Below are 21,315 nucleotides of genomic sequence, written 5' to 3' on the forward strand. Positions count from 1 at the left end.
TTAATTAGAAGTTTATGACATGATATTAATGCCTTATAAGCCCCGAAAATTCCGTGAACCCTAACAACATCATCAGCCAGCAGAGCTGACAGTTGTTGCTTTTTCATCACGGTCACTGCAGCCAGTTACTTTACAGAGGGCATCAGTTGAGATGAGTTTATCATCAGCTGCTGCGCTCTGCATAGGCAGTGACAGAAATGACAAAGCACTCAGTATATTGAAGTAAGGTTTGTCATCTTGGTCGCTGCCTATACGGTGCGGAGCATCTGATGAAAAACTCATCCCGACTGTGTACTGTACCCCTCCGCTTCTCTTTGCTCTCCTCTCACTTGTAATTTTGTGCGAGGAGAGACAGAGATTTGCTGAGAGAGATGTTCCAGATTATTTAAAAAAGTGTCTCCTGTTAAAAAAAACCCCAAAAAACAACAAGACCTAAAAGAAAACACTCACATTCTAATATATTTTCCGTTTTTACACACTAAGTGTTAGAGATAGGATTCAGACTAGGGTTAGGGCTAGGTTTAGACGAAGACTAGGATTAAGGTTAGGGTTAGAGTAATAGAATAATTGCATATAAAAACACAAAATATACAACAAAAATAAAGAGTACAAATGTTAACAATGCATAGCTTTTCTTTTTTTTTATTTTATACTTGATATCAACTAAAACTAGAAAAAACTAGAGAGCCAAAGGGCAACTCATAATAATCACATTAGCACTGGTGGAAGGACCTCATGGAGTGCTAACGATCCACGGGCTAATGATGCAGAATACTTGACTATGCCATTGCCCCGAGTGTTGTGAGAGTCAGGGTACACCAGTTGTGGCATTTCTGGGTATTCCAGGATGAGACCAGGTTCATAAACTGTTTCAAAATGTAAGTGCAGCGCCCCAGAGTCCTGGTCGTTGCAGTAATGTCACTCTGCCACTAAGGGGAGTGATGTTAAGTCTGATTGCACTAAAGGAGTTCACCTGACCAGGTATCACACGCACACTACACTTCACACTCCGGCCACCAGGGGGAGTGGTTCTATCTAGTAGGCCACTCCTCACGCTCTGGTAAAACTGGGGGTTGGACAGGAAGTTAGGGAGAAAGCAGCCCGGGGGAGTTCGGGAGAGGACCTGTCAGGGGTGGGATCCTGACAGTGGCCTAGCGAAAAGGACAGATCGTTACGGAGCCGTGCTTGAGTGATATAGCGGCAGGCTTCTTAGAAAGGACACAAAGCGAGGTTTATTGTAGAGAAGTGAGAAGCGAGATCACAGTACAAAGGAGAATAGAACCAGTAGGAGTCGTGCCTTAAGATCGCGGCAACATCCTACTGAGGCGCATAGCCGGTGGCCGTGGCACCGAGGAAGTAACAGACTCTACGCATTACTTCGAACTACGGCAGGACAGTTAACTTCAGGTTGGTTGTCTCACCCTTTTACACCTAATGAAGACAACGGAGGCAATTGTGGGAGAGGGGCGTCTCTAGGGTCCCAGAATAACTCCAGGCCTACCCCGTCATACGGGTGCGTCCTAGCCATATCATCTGGGGGACGGAGAGAGAAAGAACATCAGACACAGACACAACAGTTGTGAGGACTATCCCGTGGTGCTCAGCAGGGAGGTACTACAACACACAGGCGCTAGAAGGTAGGCACTGATTTCCACCTGCAAAGGGAACTCTGGATGAGCCTTCGGACCTGCCGGTCTCAGCCAGCCCTGTTAGCAGTGCTCTGGATTGCGGATCCTGAAGCCTTCAGTAAAGAGGTAAAGAGACTGCAACCCTGTGTCCTCGTTATTCATCGCGACTTGCACCACGCACCACCATCACACCTTTCATTGGACGCCCCTTAGCAGGGTCACGGACCGGGTCTAGCCACCGTGACAACCCCAGGACCGAGACAGAGAGGCCCAGTACCGAGTACCCCGCGGCCCTGCGTCTGGGGGCGCTCCAACTTGGCGTCACGAACAGGATCTACTTAAGCCTGAAGAATAGAGGTCATGTGTGCCTTGGAACTGTGTCTGGATTGTGCTTGAACCGTGATTTATTGCAAAGACTGTGTATTGTCGCTTACCGCCAAAAGTGCCCGCCAAAATCCGCCATAGCTTCGTGGGCGGAGTCGACCGAAAAGAGCGCGGAGCGGGGAGACGCAGTGAGGTGCCGACTCCGGAAGAGGAACCCCGACTTCCACCAGGTTAGCAGAGGGGAGGAGCGGCCATTTCTGATTCGGAAGAAGCAGAGGCGGCGGCCGCAGCCGCAGGCACACCTCCAGGCCCCGCAGTAGACAAAGCTGCGGGCCTTGTATCACCGCCGGATGCCGCAGCGCTTGCCGCCCCTATCAGCCCGCCGGATACCGCCGCGGCTACGGCAGCCATCATGCCCTTCTCCATGCCGTACCTACCTGGAGCAGCCTGGCTCCCGTGATACTCTGGAGAATCCCATACATTAACTGACTTTAAAGAAGGGATTTGTAGCCTGCTCGAGTTTTATCCCTTGACGGAGCCTCAGAAAGTCCATATGATAACCGGCCAAATCTTTGGAGCGGCTCTGAGAGAAGTGAAGTCCTGGCCCGCCGCGGATAAGAGAACTGCACAGCAGGTCTTTGCAAAGCTCAAAGCCACCTTTGACACCCGCACCGCTACGGAAATTAAATTGACGTTTTATGGGTGCAAGCAGAGGCCGCAGAATAGCTTACGGGACTATGCCCTTAATCTCCAGGAGGCACTGCGGGCCATCAAGCAGAGTGACCCAAACAGCATGCAAGATGAAGATAAACTCCTGAAAGAACGGTTCATTGAGGGGCTCCTGTGCAGTCACCAAAGGGCCCAGCTACACTTCCTGGCCATGCAGAATCCAGACCTGACTTTTGCGCAATTCAAAGATAAAGCCATCCAGGCGCTGCCAGAGGGACAGCCCAGCTGTGCTGTACTTCCCAGGCGTCAAGCCCTCACGTACCACCAGGAGGTGGCGCCAGAAGCGACCGTCTCCGCTGAGGCCGATGCCCAGACCCTGGAAGATGATTCCCCTGCAGGACTGCGCCTCCAGATGCAGGAGCTGACCAGGAGCGTTGCTGCCCTAGCCCGGACCGTCCAATCCCTGCAGGAGGCCCCCAAGGAGAAGATCCAGCTGGCTTCCAGACTGGAGGATGTCCCCTGGCAGCGACAGAGGAGGGTTCCGTCGACCAGAGGTAGAGACGACGATCGTTTTCATTGGGATGGACGACCTATCTGCCGCCGCTGCCACCAGGTGGGCCATCTTGCAAGGTACTGTCATTTAAACGAGCAACCCCTGGGGCAGAGGGCCAATCCCCAGGAGTAGGACGGTCAGGCCCACAAAATTGGAGAGCCAAATACATCGGAGGGCGGCCAGTTCTCCCCATTGTGATTGACGGTATCCCCATGAACGCTTTGCTGGACACCGGTTCCCAGGTGACGACTATGCCTTACATCCTTTATAGACGTTATTGGGAGGACACCGACATTACTCGTGGCCCCGACGATGATTTCACCATCATAGCCAGTAATGGTCAGCCATTGCCACAAGTGGGGTATAAAGAGGTCACCATCAAAGTGGGGTGGGTAGAATTGGAGGCCCAAGGGATTGTAATTGTTGATATTGACCGCCGTGAATGTAATCCCATGATGACCATTGGTACTAATGTCATAGAAAATTGTCTTGCAGAAGTTATTGTCTTGTTACAGCAGGTAGCAGAAATAGCTGGCTACAGTGAACAACGCGCCCTGCAAAAAGAAATCAGGGCTCTGATGCAGAGACAGCAGGTGGAGCTGACTGGTGGTGAAATTGGTCGTGTCACAGTGAGTGATTCAAACCCCATTGCGATACCCCCTAGGAGTGAAATGTTAATATGGTGTCGGGCAGCCATAGGCCTCAGGGGTAAAGACTATCAGGCCATGGTAGAACCCGTATATTCAGATAATAGGCCTACCCTCCTGACAGCCAGAGGGGTGGTTGACGTCCGCAAGGGGAGGGTGCCAGTACGTGTCCTTAACTGTGGGGAGGAGGAAGTCCATCTAACCAAATATGCCACACTTGCCAAACTGTTTACTGTTAGTAATAGTGTGATACAGGCACCCGGCCCCTTGGTCCCGTCCAATCCGGTGGAGAACAACGGTTCTGCAGGGCAACTGAAAGATTAGAGTCGGGAATTGCACATTGGCACTGACTCTACCCCCCCACCTCACCAGAAACAGGGGGCCTACAGGGTGGTTCATGAGTACGAGCGGGTATTTAGCAAACACCCCCTAGATTTTGGGCAGATAAAAGGGATTCAACATCATATCCCCACAGGAGATCATCGACCCATAAAAGAGAGATACCGTCCTGTACCCCCAGCTCATTATCAGTGTGCCAAAGACATGTTGCGAGAGATGAAGGAGGCTGGGGTAGTGAGGGATAGTTGTAGCCCCTGGGCAGCTCCGTTAGTCCTCGTTAGGAAGAAAGATGGCACAATGAGGATGTGTGTTGATTATAGGCAGCTAAATCGCATTACACATAAGGACGAATACCCACTGCCCAGGATAGAGGAGTCCCTGGCTGCTTTAAAATCTGCTAACTACTTCTCTACCTTGGATCTCACCAGTGGGTACTGGCAGGTTCCCGTGGCAGAGGCGGACAAGGAGAAGACGGCCTTCACGACGCCGATGGGTCTCTGCGAATTCAACTACATGCCCTTCGGATTGTGCAATGCCCCGGGAACGTTCCAGAGGATGATGGAGTGCTGTCTGGGACACAAGAACTTTGAAACCGTGCTGCTATATCTGGACGATGTCATTGTCTTCTCCAAGACCTATGAAGACCATCTGAAGCACCTGGCCGAGGTGTTTGAAGCCCTGTCCAAATTTGGCTTAAAGGTGAAACCGTCCAAATGCCATCTGCTAAAACCCAAAGTGCAATACCTGTGCCATGTGGTGAGTGCTGAAGGAGTGGCCCCAGACACTGACATGGTTACGGTGATCAAAGACTGGCCGAAGCCCAACAACCTCCATGAAGTCCGGCAGTTCCTCGGGTTGGTAGGCTACTACAGGAGATTTATCAAGGACATCACCAAGAAAGCCGCGCCCTTCCAAGACCTGTTGGTGGGCCAGTCCAAGAAGACCAAGTGTAAGAATACTCCATTTGACTGGAACGATGGACTGGAGGGATCCTTCTCTTGTTTAAAGTCGGCGCTGATGGGAGAAGAGGTACTGGCCTACCCTGAATATGACCAACCGTTTGTATTGTATACGGACGCCAGCAACGTGGGGTTGGGAGCCTGTTGTGAATTCTGCTTTTGGGTTCCCTCCGGTGGTGGTAGGTGGTAATGCAGTTGTCCCTGAGTTGCAGTCCTGGTCAGGTGTTTCTGCTGATTGCAGTTCTGACTGGGGTATTTAGATGTGCAGGATTCATTAGTCCTTGCCAGTTGTCAATTGTTGTTGGGAGGTGTTGGACCTCTGCCTGGTTCCTCCGGCCTTTCTGCCAAATCAGCAAAGATAAGTGTCTGGTTTTTTTTTTCTGTGGCACACATGCTGTGTGCTTCATGATTCAGTGCTATTCTTTTGTGTTTTCTTGTCCAGCTTAGATTGTGTCAGTATTTTCTCAGTCTTGTTGGATTCTCTAGGGTTGCAGATATTCATTCCACGTCTTTAGTTAGATTGTGGAATTTTTTGTATTATCTGCTGTGGATATTTTTTGAAGGGTTTTAATACTGACCGCCTAGTATTCTGTCCTATCCTTTCCTATTTAGCTAGAGTGGCCTCTTTTGCTAAATCTTGTTTTCTGCCTGCGTGTGTCTTTTCTTCTCCTACTCACAGTCAATATTCGTGGGGGCTGCCTATCCTTTGGGGTTCTGCTCTGAGGCAAGGTAGTATTCCTATTTCCATCTATAGGGGTATTTAGTCCTCCGGCTGTGTCGAGGTGTCTAGGATTTGTTAGGCACACCCCACGGCTACTTCTAGTTGCGGTGTTAGTTCAGGATCTGCGGTCAGTATAGTTTCCACCTACTCCAGAGAAAGTTTCATGCGGCTCCAAGGTCACCGGATCATAACAGTACAACTGGCCTATAATGAGCTAAATGCATCTCAGAAGAAGGGAAGAAAGGTGTTGAGCAATTTTTTTTTCTGCTGTCTGTTTTGTCTGTTCTTCCCTCTTTATCTATGGGTGGCTGAGGAGTCTTGTGTTAGCATGGATGTTCAGGAATTAGCTTCTCGTGTAGACCAGCTTGCTGCTAGGGTACAGGGTATTTCTGATTATATTGTTCAGACTCCTGTTTTAGAACCGAAGATTCCTACTCCTGATTTGATTTTTGGTGACAGGTCCAAATTTTTGAGTTTTAAAAACAATTGTAAACTGTTTTTTGCTTTGAGACCTCGATCCTCCGGTGATTCCATTCAGCAGGTTGGAATCTTCATCTCCCTGCTGCGTGGTGATCCACAGGATTGGGCATTTTCCCTGGAATCTGGGAATCCTGCTTTGCTTAATGTAGACTCCTTTTTTCAGGCTTTGGGATTATTATATGATGAACCGAATTCTGTGGATCAAGCGGAGAAGACCTTGTTGGCCCTGTCTCAGGGTCAAGAGGCGGCAGAATTGTATTGTCAGAAATTTAGATAATGGTCTGTGTTGACTAAATGGAATGATGATGTTTTGGCGGCAATTTTCAGAAAGGGTCTTTCTGAATCCGTTAAAGATGTTATGGTGGGGTTTCCCACGCCTTCCGGTCTGAGTGATTCTATGTCTCTGGCCATTCAGATTGATCGGCGCTTGCGGGAGCGTAGAACTGTGCGCGCTGTGGCGTCGTCCTCAGAGCCAATTCCTGAGCCAATGCAGTGTGATAGGATTTTGTCTAGAACGGAACGACAAGGATTCAGACGTCAGAATAGGTTGTGTTATATTTGTGGCGACGCTTTTCATGTCATTTCAGTCTGCCCTAAGCGAACAAAAAGGATCGCTAGTTCATTTACCATCAGTACTGTACAACCTAAATTTCTGTTATCGGTGTCCTTGATCTGCTCATTGTCATCATTTTCTGTCATGGCGTTTGTGGATTTAGGCGCCGCCTTGAACTTAATGGATTTTGAGTTTGCCAGGCATTGTGGTTTTCCCTTGCAGCCTTTGCAGAACCCTATTCCTTTAAGGGGGATTGATGCTACACCTTTGGCTAAAAATAAGCCTCAGTTTTGGACACAGGTGACCATGCACATGGCGCTAGCCCATCAGGAAGATTGTCGATTTCTGGTGTTGCATAATTTGCATGATGTTCATAATGATGTTCCTTTGATGTCAATCTCCTCTTCTTCCTCTTCTGAAATTCCAGAGTTTTTGTCTGATTTTCAGGATGTATTCGATGAGCCCAAGTCCAGTTCCCTTCCACCGCACAGGGACTGTGATTGTGCGATTGACTTGATTCCAGGCAGTAAGTTTCCTAAGGGCCGACTTTTCAACCTGTCTGTGCCTGAACATACCGCCATGCGGAGTTATGTTAAGGAGTCTTTGGAGAAAGGGCATATTCGGCCATCTTCTTCACCGTTGGGAGCGGGATTTTTTTTTGTTGCTAAGAAGGATGGCTCCTTGAGACCTTGTATTGATTATTGCCTCTTGAATAAGATCACGGTCAAGTTTCAATACCCTTTACCTTTGCTTTCTGATTTGTTTGCTAGGATTAAGGGGGCTAGTTGGTTTACTAAGATTGACCTTCGGGGGGCATATAATCTTGTTCGTATTAAACAGGGTGATGAATGGAAAACTGCGTTTAATACGCCCGAAGGCCATTTTGAATACCTTGTGATGCCATTCGGGCTCACTAATGCTCCATCGTTTTTTCAATCTTTCATGCATGATATCTTCCGGACTTATATTGATAAATTCTTGATTGTATATTTGGACAATATTTTGATTTTTTCCGATGATTGGGAGTCTCATGTGGAACAGGTCAGGATGGTATTTCAGATCCTTCGTGACAATGCTTTGTTTGTGAAGGGGTCTAAGTGCCTCTTTGGGGTGCAGAAGGTTTCTTTTTTGGGCTTCATTTTTTCTCCCTCATCTATGGAGATGGATCCGATTAAGGTTCAGGCCATTTATGATTGGATTCAACCCACATCCGTGAAGAGCCTTCCGAAATTTTTGGGTTTTGCAAATGTTTATCGCCGTTTCATTGCTAATTTCTCCAGCGTGGTTAAACCCTTGACCGATTTGATGAAGAAAGGCGCTGATGTGGCGAATTGGTCCTCTGCGGCTGTCTCTGCCTTTCAGGAGCTTAAACGCCGATTTACTTCTGCTCCGGTGTTGCGCCAACTGGATGTTTCCCTTCCGTTTCAGGTTGAGATTGACGCCTCTGAGATTGGGGCAGGGGCCGTTTTGTCTCAGAGGGATTCTGTGGGTTCCTTGATGAAACCGTGTGCCTTCTTCTCCCGCAAGTTTTCGCCTGCTGAACGCAATTATGATGTCAGCAATCAGGAGTTGTTGGCTATGAAGTGGGCGTTTGAGGAGTGGCGACATTGGCTTGAGGGAGCTAAGCACCGTATTGTGGTCCTGACTGATCATAAGAATCTGATTTACCTCGAGTCTGCCAAATGGCTGAGTCCTAGACAGGCTCGATGGTCCTTGTTTTTTTCCCGTTTTGATTTCGTGGTTTCGTATCTTCCGGGTTCTAAGAATATTAAGGCTGATGCCCTTTCTAGGAGTTTTTTGCCTGATTCTCCTGAGGTCCTTGAACCGGTCGGCATTCTGAAAGAAGGGGTGGTCCTTTCTGCCATTTCCCCTGATTTACAGCGGGTTCTTCAGGAATTTCAGGCTGACAGACCTGACCGCTGTCCTGTGGGGAAATTGTTTGTTCCTGACAGATGGACTAGTAGAGTTATTTCTGAGGTTCACTGTTCCGTGTTGGCTGGTCATCCTGGTATTTTTGGTACCAGAGATTTGGTTGGTAGGTCCTTTTGGTGGCCTTCCTTGTCACGTGATGTGCGTTCTTTTGTGCAGTCCTGTGGGACTTGTGCGCGGGCCAAGCCTTGTTGTTCCCGTGCTAGTGGGTTACTTTTGCCATTGCCGGTCCCTGAGAGGCCCTGGACGCATATTTCTATGGATTTTATTTCTGATCTTCCGGTTTCCCAGAGGATGTCGGTTATCTGGGTTGTTTGTGACCGGTTTTCTAAGATTTGGTGTCTTTGCCTAAATTGCCTTCCTCTTCAGATTTGGTTCCATTGTTTTTTCAGCATGTGGTTCGTTTGCATGGTATTCCGGAGAATATTGTGTCCGACAGAGGTTCCCAGTTTGTTTCTAGGTTTTGGCGGGCCTTTTGTGCTAGGCTGGGCATTGATTTGTCTTTTTCTTCTGCATTTCATCCTCAGACTAATGGCCAGACCGAGCGAACTAATCAGACCTTGGAGACCTATTTGAGATGCTTTGTGTCTGCTGATCAGGATGATTGGGTGGCCTTTTTGCCATTGGCCGAGTTTGCCCTTAATAATCGGGCTAGTTCAGCTACTTTGGTTTCGCCTTTCTTTTGTAATTTTGGTTTTCATCCTCGTTTTTCTTCTGGGCAGGTTCAGCCTTCTGACTGTCCTGGTGTGGATTCTGTGGTTGACAGGTTGCAGCAGATTTGGGCTCATGTGGTGGACAATTTGGTGTTGTCTCAGGAGGAGGCTCAACGTTTTGCTAACCGTCGTCGGTGTGTTGGTTCCCGGCTTCGGGTTGGGGATCTGGTTTGGTTGTCTTCCCGTCATGTTCCTATGAAGGTTTCTTCCCCTAAGTTTAAGCCTCGGTTTATTGGTCCTTATAGGATTTCTGGGATTATTAATCCGGTGTCTTTTCGATTGGCGCTTCCGGCCTCTTTTGCTATCCATAATGTCTTCCATAGATCTTTATTGCGGAAATATGTGCTGCCCGTTGTTCCCTCTGTTGATCCTCCGGCCCCTGTGTTGGTTGATGGGGAGTTGGAGTATGTGGTTGAGAAGATTTTGGATTCTCGTTTTTCGAGGCGGATGCTTCAGTACCTTGTCAAATGGAAGGGTTATGGCCAGGAGGATAATTCTTGGGTTTTTGCTTCTGATGTCCATGCTGCTGATTTGGTCTGTGCCTTTCATCTGGCTCGTCCTGATCGGCCTGGGGGCGCTGGTGAGGGTTCGGTGACCCCTCCTCAAGGGGGGGTACTGTTGTGAATTCTGCTTTTGAATTCCCTCCGGTGGTGGTAGGTGGTAATGCAGTTGTCCCTGAGTTGCAGTCCTGGTCAGGTGTTTCTGCTGATTGCAGTTCTGACTGGGGTATTTAGATGTGCAGGATTCATTAGTCCTTGCCAGTTGTCAATTGTTGTTGGGAGGTGTTGGACCTCTGCCTGGTTCCTCCTGCCTTTCTGCCAAATCAGCAAAGATAAGTGTCTGGTTTTTTTTTCTGTGGCACACATGCTGTGTGCTTCATGATTCAGTGCTATTCTTTTGTGTTTTCTTGTCCAGCTTAGATTGTGTCAGTATTTTCTCAGTCTTGTTGGATTCTCTGGGGTTGCAGATATTCATTCCACGTCTTTAGTTAGATTGTGGAATTTTTTGTATTATCTGCTGTGGATATTTTTTGAAGGGTTTTAATACTGACCGCCTAGTATTCTGTCCTATCCTTTCCTATTTAGCTAGAGTGGACTCTTTTGCTAAATCTTGTTTTCTGCCTGCGTGTGTCTTTTCTTCTCCTACTCACAGTCAATATTCGTGGGGGCTGCCTATCCTTTGGGGTTCTGCTCTGAGGCAAGGTAGTATTCCTATTTCCATCTATAGGGGTATTTAGTCCTCCGGCTGTGTGGAGGTGTCTAGGATTTGTTAGGCACACCCCACGGCTACTTCTAGTTGCGGTGTTAGTTCAGGATCTGCGGTCAGTATAGTTTCCACCTACTCCAGAGAAAGTTTCATGCGGCTCCAAGGTCACCGGATCATAACAGGAGCCATGCTGTCCCAGGTCCTGAAAGGCAAGGAAAGAGTAATCGCTTATGCCAGTAGGAAGCTTCGCCCCACTGAAAGGAACCCTGACAACTACAGTTCCTTTAAGCTGGAGTTCCTTGCCGTTGTCTGGGCCATGACGGAGAGGTTCAAACACTACCTGGCCTCAGCAAAATTCACCGTCTTCACGGATAATAATCCGCTAACGCATTTGGACACAGCGAAATTCGGTGCCTTGGAGCAGCGGTGGATGGCCCTGTTGTCCAATTACGACTTCACCATCAAGTACCGGGCAGGGCACAAGAATGCGAATGCCGATGCATTGTCCCGAATGCCCCACTTGCCCGAAACGGAGGAAGATCCAGAAGCATTTGAAGAGGTAGAGCTGCCCGCTTTCCATCGCCCCAAGGCCACCCAGTGCTCCCATCAGGTGGAGAACAGGCGCAAGAATAAGCGGGGTGCCCAGTTGAATCCCCTGCCCCATCACGGGTGGGCAGAGAACCAGGATGGTGACCCTGCGGTCCGTCGGGTGATAGAGCTCCTGACGCAGGCAGGTTTGCATCCCGGCCCGGATGATCCACCAGAGGCATTACAATTGTGGAAGGAGAGGGGCAGACTGTTTATTCACGATGGTAAGCTGTGCCGGAGGAGCATTGACCCACGCACTCATGAATTGGTATGGCAGATCGTGGTCCCAAGACAAGATGTGCCAATGGTCCTGGGAGCGTACCACGATGGGGCAGGACACTTCGGGTGGAGGAAGCTGGAGAGGCTGCTCCGAGGGAGGTTCTACTGGATTGGTATGAAGAGAGCCATCGAGAAGTGGTGCCGAGATTGTGGCCGGAAGGATCGTGACAGCCAGCGGGCTCCCTTGCAGCCCATCATCACCAAACGGCCGCTCAAACTGGTCGCGTTGGATCACGTGAAGCTGACACCCAGCCAGTCAGGCTATATCTACGCTCTCACCATCGTGGACCACTACTCCAGATTCCTGGTAGTCGTTCCGGTCAAAGACCTAACGGCTAGAACGGCCGCCAAAACCTTCCAGCAGTACTTCTGTTGACCCCATGGGTATCCGGAGAAGGTACTGACCGATCAGGGGCCAGCATTTGAAGCGGAAGTGTTTCAGGAGTTCTGCAATCTGTATGGATGAAAGAAGATCAGAATCACGCCATACCATCCACAAACCTACGGGATGTGCGAGAAGATGAACCAGGTGGTGATCGACTTGCTGAAGACCTTACCTGTGGAGGAACGGAACTTGTGGCCCACAAAGTTACCAGACTTGGTGGATATGTATAACCACATCCCGGTGAACTCCACCAACTGCACTCCAGCGTACCTGATGCGAGGAAGGTCTAGCAAGTTACCTGTGGATCTGGACATGGGGGTCCTGACCCCCGAAGATATCTCGCCAGATGCGGACTGGGATACAGAGAGGCAGCAAAGGTACCACAAGGTACAAGAGTGTGTGGAAAGAAGTCTCGCCCAAGCCCGACAAAAACAAGAAAGGGATTACAACCAGCATGCTCCGGCGACTCCCTTGTCACCCGGGGAGCAGGTACTCAAACGGAAGCGGAGACTACACAAGCTCGATGATCAATGGGAAGCGGAACCATATACCATCCTGCCATCTGATTTCGACAATACAAAGGTCTGTCTCATCAGCAAAGATGGAGGAGAAACCTCAACGGCAATATCCAGAGACCACCTTAAGATATGCCCTGATAAGCTGAGAGATGGGGCAACAGACCCCGGGATGTCTCCGCCCATGGAAGAGGAGAAGATGATACACACTGTTCTTGGCGATTTTCCCCAGTCTTGAACTCAAATAAACCAGGCCATTGTGGTACCTGTCCTAACGTTTCGTCAACTGACACTGCCAGAACTAAATGTGGAGCCAGGTCACCCGGACCCGCAACCACAGCGAACCCCACCGGAGGATGCCATGCCAACCGCTGAACCGGCAAATCCTCCCTCTGCTATCGGTGAATCTGCCATGCCAACCGGTGGTCAAAGCGGCCCTGAGAGCTCCAGCCTGCCAGTGCTACCCAGACTCACTAGAAGTGTAGCTAGAAGACAGTGCACTACACCAGCGATAGCAGGTATAGCGGACCCTGTTAAGTCAATAGCAACCCCTGCGCTGCGGAGGTCTACACGCAGCACCAGGAATCAAACTCCACTTCGCTACAAAACTTGGAGATACTAATGATAGCTGTTATTTGGTTAAAAGTGTTTGTGTAAATATCTTTGTTACAAGTTTAAAACAATGGACAATGGAGTAATGGACTGTGAATTGCTCCAAAACTTTCAAAAGGGATCCCTTTGTTTACCCGGGATCCCTGCTGTTTTAAGTTTGCACCCACTGAACTGGGAGTCATGAACTGTGCATGACCGAAACTTTCGCAACGTTAAAGTGTTCTCACCTCCCATAAAGGGAAGAACTGTTATATTTACTTGATCATAGTGTTTAATTGTTTATGGTATTTCAAAATTTTATGTGTTTTCTGCTAACATGTATTGTTATTTTCCCAGTCCGGGAGTACTGGATTTAACCGGGGGGGGAGTGTAGCGCCCCAGAGTCCTGGTCGTTGCAGTAATGTCGCTCTGCCACTAAGGGGATTGATGTTACGTCTGATTGCACTAAAGGAGTTCACCTGACCAGGTATCACACACACACTACTCTTCATACTCCGGCCACCAGGGGGAGTGGTTCTATCTAGTAGGCCACTCCTCACGCTCTGGTAAAACTGGGGGTTGGACAGGAAGTTAGGGAGAAAGCAGCCCGGGAGAGTTCGGGAGAGGACCTGTCAGGGGTGGGATCCTGACAGCTGCCTAGCGAAAAGGACAGATGGTTACGGAGCCGTGCTTGAGTGATATAGCGGCAGGCTTCTTAGAAAGGACACGAAGCGAGGTTTATTGTGGAGAAGTGAGAAGCAAGATCACAGTACAAAGGAGAATAGAACCAGTAGGAGTCGTGCCCCGAGATCGTGGCAACATCCTACTGAGGCACATAGCCGGTGGCTGGGGCACCGAGGAAGTAACAGACTCTACGCATTACTTCGAACTACGGCAGGACAGTTAACTTCAGGTTGGTTGTCTCACCCTTTTACACCTAACAAGGACAACAGAGGCAATTGTGGGAGAGGGGCGTCTCTAGGGTCCCAGAATAACTCCAGGCCTACCCCGTCATACGGGTGCGTCCTAGCCATATCATCTGGGGGACGGAGAGAGAAAGAACATCAGACAAGACACAACAGTTGTGAGGACTATCCCGTGGTGCTCAGCAGGGAGGTACTATAACACACAGGCGCTAGAAGGTAGGCACTGATTTCCACCTGCAAAGGGAACTCTGGATGTGCCTTCGGACCTTCCGGTCTCAGTCAGCCCTGTTAGCAGTGCTCTGGATTGCGGATCCTGAAGCCTTCAGTAAAGAGGTAAAGAGACTGCAACCCTGTGTCCTCGTTATTCATCGCGACTTGCACCACGCACCACCATCACACCTTTCATTGAACGCCCCTTAGCAGGGTCACGGACCGGGTCTAGCCACCGTGACAACCGCAGGACCGAGACAGAGAGGCCCGGTACCGAGTACCCCGCCGCCCTGCGTCTGGGGGCGCTCCATAGGGTTTAACTATTAGAAGGTGCAGAAACAGCTAAACATCACATAAAAGATTTTTCTCCAGCGCCGTCGCCTTTCTAATGCTCGTTACTCTTTTCTACATAACGACTCTCATAAATAATTTAGCACATGTGTTGTGTCACAGAATGGCTTCTTCTGTTCTGCATTAACTCCCTGGAAAGGCCAACACTGTAAATGAGGCTTCCAAGTCTCGTAATCCTACATAACAACCACAAATGGTCCAGTGGCAGAACGGCACAATGTGCGCGAGAGCCCGACAAAGGCTGTCGTGCCACACAAGAAACACAGTATCCTTCTAGATGAAGGGGAGATAGCCCATTCACGGGTTGCGCTTTGCTAAACAGTCTCATGTTTGCAGTAAACCAAAATCCTTTTTAAATTGGATGGGTCTAAAATGTAAAGTAGGCAATTATTTTTCCAAGGGTCGGGTTGTTTATTCCAATGGAAGATGTGCTTTCCTCTTCATTGGCTCGTATGCTCTAAGAATTTCATGGACGCCGGCTCGGTTGGAGAACACTAACAGTGAATTTAATTAATCGCGCGGTTGATGCCGGATGAATCAAAATGAGGGACGGCAAACTGGGGAAGAATGGCAACATTTCTAAATGTCAAAGCTACACATCGATCCAGCTACTGGAGGGTCTGCATATGTCCAATATTTATCAGATCCAAATATTTTAGCCCTTCTGGACCAGAAACCATTTAGGTTTGTTTTTTTTAAACAAAAATTGGTTTAGTTTAAACAGTTGTAACATTTTTACTTACTAGATTATTTCCAGTTCACTGTGTCTGGCACTGTATCTGGGGAGACAATATCAGTGTACTGTGCCTGGCACTGTACCTGGGGAGATTACACCACTGTACTGTGCCTGGCACTGTACCTGGGGAGATTATATAACTGTACTGTGCCTGGCACTGTACCTGGAGAGATTACACCACTGTACTGTGCCTGGCACTGTACCTGGGGAGATTATATAACTGTACTGTGCCTGGCACTGTACCTGGGGAGATTACACCACTGTACTGTGCCTGGCACTGTACCTGGGGAGATTACATCACTGAACTGTGTCTGGCACTGTACCTGGGGAGATTACATCACTGAACTGTGCCTGGCACTATACCTGGGGAGATTACATCACTGTACTGTGCCTGGCACTGTACCTGGGGAGATTACATCACTGTACTGTGCCTGGCACTGTACCTGGGGAGATTACACCACTGTACTGTGCCTGGCACTGTACCTGGGGAGATTACATCACTGAACTGTGTCTGGCACTGTACCTGGGGAGATTACATCACTGAACTGTGCCTGGCACTGTACCTGGGGAGATTACATCACTGTACTGTGCCTGGCACTGTACCTGGGGAGATTATATCACTGTACTGTGCCTGGCACTGTACCTGGGGAGATTACATCACTGTACTGTGCCTGGCACTGTACCTGGGGAGATTACATCACTGTACTGTGCCTGGCACTGTACCTGGGGAGATTACACCACTGTACTGTGCCTGGCACTGTACCTGGGGAGATTATATCACTGTACTGTGCCTGGCACTGTACCTGGGGAGATTACATCACTGTACTGTGCCTGGCACTGTACCTGGGGAGATTACACCACTGTACTGTGCCTGGCACTGTACCTGGGGAGATTATATAACTGTACTGTGCCTGGCACTGTACCTGGGGAGATTACACCACTGTACTGTGCCTGGCACTGTACCTGGGGAGATTACATCACTGAACTGTGTCTGGCACTGTACCTGGGGAGATTACATCACTGTACTGTGCCTGGCACTGTACCTGGGGAGATTACACCACTGTACTGTGCCTGGCACTGTACCTGGGGAGATTATATAACTGTACTGTGCCTGGCACTGTACCTGGGGAGATTACACCACTGTACTGTGCCTGGCACTGTACCTGGGGAGATTACATCACTGAACTGTGTCTGGCACTGTACCTGGGGAGATTACATCACTGAACTGTGCCTGGCACTGTACCTGGGGAGATTACATCACTGTACTGTGCCTGGCACTGTACCTGGGGAGATTACATCACTGTACTGTGCCTGGCACTGTACCTGGGGAGATTACATCACTGTACTGTGCCTGGCACTGTACCTGGGGAGATTACACCACTGTACTGTGCCTGGCACTGTACCTGGGGAGATTACATCACTGTACTGTGCCTGGCACTGTACCTGGGGAGATTACATCACTGTACTGTGCCTGGCACTATACCTGGGGAGATTACATCACTGAACTGTGTCTGGCACGGTACCTGGGGAGATTACATCACTGAACTGTGCCTGGCACTGTACCTGGGGAGATTACATCACTGTACTGTGCCTGGCACTGTACCTGGGGAGATTACATCACTGTACTGTGCCTGGCACTGTACCTGGGGAGATTACATCACTGTACTGTGCCTGGCACTGTACCTGGGGAGATTACACCACTGTACTGTGCCTGGCACTGTACCTGGGGAGATTACATCACTGTACTGTGCCTGGCACTGTACCTGGGGAGATTACATCACTGTACTGTGCCTGGCACTATACCTGGGGAGATTACATCACTGTACTGTGTATGGTACTGTACCTGGGGAGATTATATAACTGTACTGTGCCTGGCACTGTACCTGGGGAGATTACATCACTGTACTGTGCCTGGCACTGTACCTGGGGAGATTATATTACTGTACTGTGCCTGGCACTGTACCTGGGGAGATTATATAACTGTACTGTGCCTGGCACTATACCTGGGGAGATTACATCACTGTACTGTGTATGGTACTGTACCTGGGGAGATTATATAACTGTACTGTGCCTGGCACTGTACCTGGGGAGATTACATCACTGTACTGTGCCTGGCACTGTACCTGGAGAGATTATATCAATGTACTGTGCCTGGCACTGTACCTGGGGAGATTACATCACTGTACTGTGCCTGGCACTGTACCTGGGGAGATTATATCAATGTACTGTGCCTGGCACTGTACCTGGGGAGATTACATCACTGTACTGTGCCTGACACTGTACCTGGGGAGATTACATCACTGTACTGTGCCTGGCAATATACCTGGGGAGATTACATCACTGTACTGTGCCTGGCACTGTACCTGGAGAGATTATATCAATGTACTGTGCCTGGCACTGTACCTGGGGAGATTACATCACTGTACTGTGCCTGGCACTGTACCTGGGGAGACTATATCAATGTAGTGTGCCTGGCACTGTACCTGGGGAGATTACATCACTGTACTGTGCCAGGCACTGTACCTGGGGAGATTACATCACTGTACTGTGCCTGGCAATGTACCTGGGGTGATTATGTAGCGCCCCCACTGCCGCAGGGCCGAGGGGTACCCGGTACCGGGCCTCTGAGTCTCTGCTCTGGGGTTGTCACGGTGGCTAGACCCGGTCCGTGACCCTGCTGAGGGGCATACAATGAGGGTGAAGGTATGGTGATGATGTTATGATGTGGTGCAGGTCGCAGTAAATAACGAGGACACCAGGTTGCAGTCTCTTTACCTCTTTACTGAAGGCTTCAGGATCCTCAGTCCGGAATATGGTTAACCAGGCTGCGCAAGTGTAGCGCCCCCACTGTCGCAGGGCCGAGGGGTACCCGGTACCGGGCCTCTGAGTCTCTGTTCTGGGGTTGTCACGGTGGCTAGACCCGGTCCGTGACCCTGCTGAGGGGCGTACAATGATAGGTGTGCGTGATGGTGGTGATGTTGTAGTGGTGCGGTGCAGGTTGCAGTAAATAACGAGGACACCAGGTTGCAGTCTCTTTACCTCTTTACTGAAGGCTTCAGGATCCTCAGTCCGGAATACGGTTAACCGGGCTGCGCAAGCCTGGCCGGTCCGATGGCACATCCAGAGCTCCCTTTGCAGGTGGAAATCTGTGCCTACCTTCTAGTGCTTGTGTGTTGTAGTCCTTCCCTGCTAAGCACCACGGGATAGTCCTCACAACTGTTGTGTCTGTTTCTCGTGTTCCCTCACAACTCGATTCTGATGTTCTTCCACGTCCCCCAGATCTTATGGTTAGGACGCACCCGTATGACGGGGAGGCTCGGAGCTCTTCCGGGACTCTAGCGTTGCCCCACTCCTGTTGTTACCCCCCTGTGTCTTCCTGGGTCTGGGTGAGACAGCCCGCCTATAACTGACTGTCCTGCCGTAGGTTTGAAGTTTGGCCTGGAGCTCTATACTTCCTCGGCGTTCCGGCCACCGGTTACGCGCCTCAGTAGGATGTTGCCTCGTCTTACAGCACGACTCCTACTGGTATTCTCCTTGTTGCGTTGATCTCGTTTCTCACTCAGCACAATAAACCTCGCTTCTTGTCCTTTCTTGGGGTACCGCCGCTATATCGTGCAGGCGCGGTCCCGTAACGTTCTCTCTGGTTGCTAGGCCTGTCAGGATCCCACCCCTGACAGGGACCCCTCTGAATCTTCCCCTACAACACCCTCTGCCACAAGGTGTTGCCTGGTTCCAACCCAGTCAGCTTTCTGAACTATCTTCCTGCCTAACCCCCAGTTTTACCAGATTGTGAGGAGTGGCCTAATACATAGAACCCTTAGCTCCCCCTGGAGGCCAGACTGTGAAGTGTATTGGTGTCTGTGATACCTGGTCAGATGAACTCTTTCAGTGCCATCAGACGTACCATAGCCCCCCTTAGCGGCGGAGCATCAGTACTGCAACGACCAGGACTCTGGGGCGCTGCACAAGTCTGGCCGGTCCGATGGCACTTCCAGAGTTCCCTTTGCAGGTGGAAATCTGTGCCTACCTTCTAGCGCTTGTGTGTTGTGGTCCTCCCCTGCTGTGCTTACGGGATAGTCCCCACAACTGTTGTGTCTGTTTCTGAAGTTCCCTCACAACTCGATTATGATGTTCTTCTTCGTCCCCCAGATGATATGGCTAGGACGCACCCGTATGACGGGTAGGCTCGGAGCTCTTCCTGGACCCTAGTGTCGCCCCTCTCCTGTTGTTGCCCCCTATGTCTTCTTAGGTGATTTGGGTGAGACAGCCCGCCTATAACTGACTGTCCTGCCGTAGGTTTGAAGTTAGGCCTGGAGCTCTATACTTCCTCGGCGTTCCGGCCACCGGCTGCGCGCCTCAGTAGGATGTTGCCTCGTCTTACAGCACGACTCCTACTGGTGTTTCTCCTTGTTGCGTTGATCTCGTTTCTCACTCAGCACAATAAACCTCGCTTCTTGTCCTTTCTTAGGGTACCGCCGCGATCAGGTGCAGGCGCGGTCCCGTAACGTTCTCTCAGTTCGCTAGGCCTCTGTCAGGATCCCACCCCTGACAGGGACCCCCCTGAATCTTCCCCTGCAACACCCTCTGCCACAGGATGTTGCCTGGTTCCAACCCAGTCAGCTTCTCTCTAACTTCCTATCCAACCCCCAGTTTTACCAGATTGTGAGGAGTGGCCTAATACATAGCACCCTTAACTCCCCCTGGAGGCCAGACTGTGAAGTGTATTGGTGTCTGTGATACCTGGTCAGGTGAACTCCTTCAGTGCCATCAGACGTACCATAGCCCCCTTAGCGGCGGAGCATCAGTACTGCAACGACCAGGACTCTGGGGCGCTGCAATTACATCACTGTACTGTGCCTGGCACTGTACCTGGAGAGATTATATCAATGTACTGTGCCTGGCACTGTACCTGGGGAGATTACATCACTGTACTGTGCCTGATACTGTACCTGGGGAGATTATATCAATGTACTGTGCCTGGCACTGTACCTGGGGAGATTACATCACTGTACTGTGCCTGGCACTGTACCTGGGGAGATAACATCACTGTACTGTGCCTGGCACTGTACCTGGGGAGATTACATCACTGTACTGTGCCTGACACTGTACCTGGGGAGACTATATAACTGTACTGTGTCTGGCACTGTACCTGGGGAGACTATATCACTGTACTGTGCCTGGCACTGTACATGGGGAGATTATATCAATGTACTGTGCCTGGCACTGTACCTGGGGAGACTACATATAATGCTGCTGCAGTGCAGTATAGTGCAACCTCCACCAGGGCATGCTTGTGAGGGAAGAGAGATTACACACCAAGATTTACATCTCTGGGCAGCAGCACAGGGCGAAACCAAGTGGTAGTAGTCAGACAGGCCGAGTCAGAAACAGTCGAGAGCAGAAGTACCAGAGGTCACAGCAACACACGTGGTCAAATACAAGCCGGAAGCCAGAGCCAGACAGGAGCAGAAATAATCGAGATGAGAGAAAGTCAAGCAGGTCAGAAGACAAGCCAGGTCACATACCTAAAGGTCCAAGAACAGGGAGCGAACACTAATACAAACGGGGAGGCAGGGAAGGAAGGTCACAGGAACAGAGTAAACGGGCAGAGGACAAAATACAGTATCAAGGGGTCAGCTGCTCTAGCCTGGGAGCATGAACTATCACTGACATTGGTATGCAGGCCCAGCAGACTTAAATAGCCACACAGAACCCAAAACGAGGCAAAGAAGGTTAAACCCCACATAACCAGACCAGGATCCGCATGGACCGAACGCGCATTCACCCACGATCGGTCCTCAGGACCGTAACCCTTCCAACGGACCATATACTGAAGAGAACAGCAGAGCATACGGGAATCCACAACCCGTTCCACCTCATACTTTGTCTGGCCATCCACCACAACAGGTGGCGGGTGCGAGGAGGACTCACCTGAGGAAGAAACCGACGGCTTAAGAAGCACCTTATGGAACACATTGGGGATCCGCAATGATGAAGGCAGGCGCAGGCGAAA

The 21,315-nt window shown here is 50.1% G+C and overlaps 1 protein-coding gene across 3 annotated transcripts in view; it reads right to left on the bottom strand.

Annotated features, from left to right (window-relative positions):
* Positions 1–21,315, bottom strand: part of SORCS2 (sortilin related VPS10 domain containing receptor 2) — a 1,081,958-nt gene that overhangs the window by 73,374 nt on the left and 987,269 nt on the right. The gene's annotated exons all lie outside the window — the stretch shown is intronic.

Source organism: Ranitomeya variabilis, chromosome 1 (genome assembly GCF_051348905.1).
Source record: "Ranitomeya variabilis isolate aRanVar5 chromosome 1, aRanVar5.hap1, whole genome shotgun sequence".
In the NCBI taxonomy this organism is placed as follows: domain Eukaryota; kingdom Metazoa; phylum Chordata; class Amphibia; order Anura; family Dendrobatidae; genus Ranitomeya; species Ranitomeya variabilis.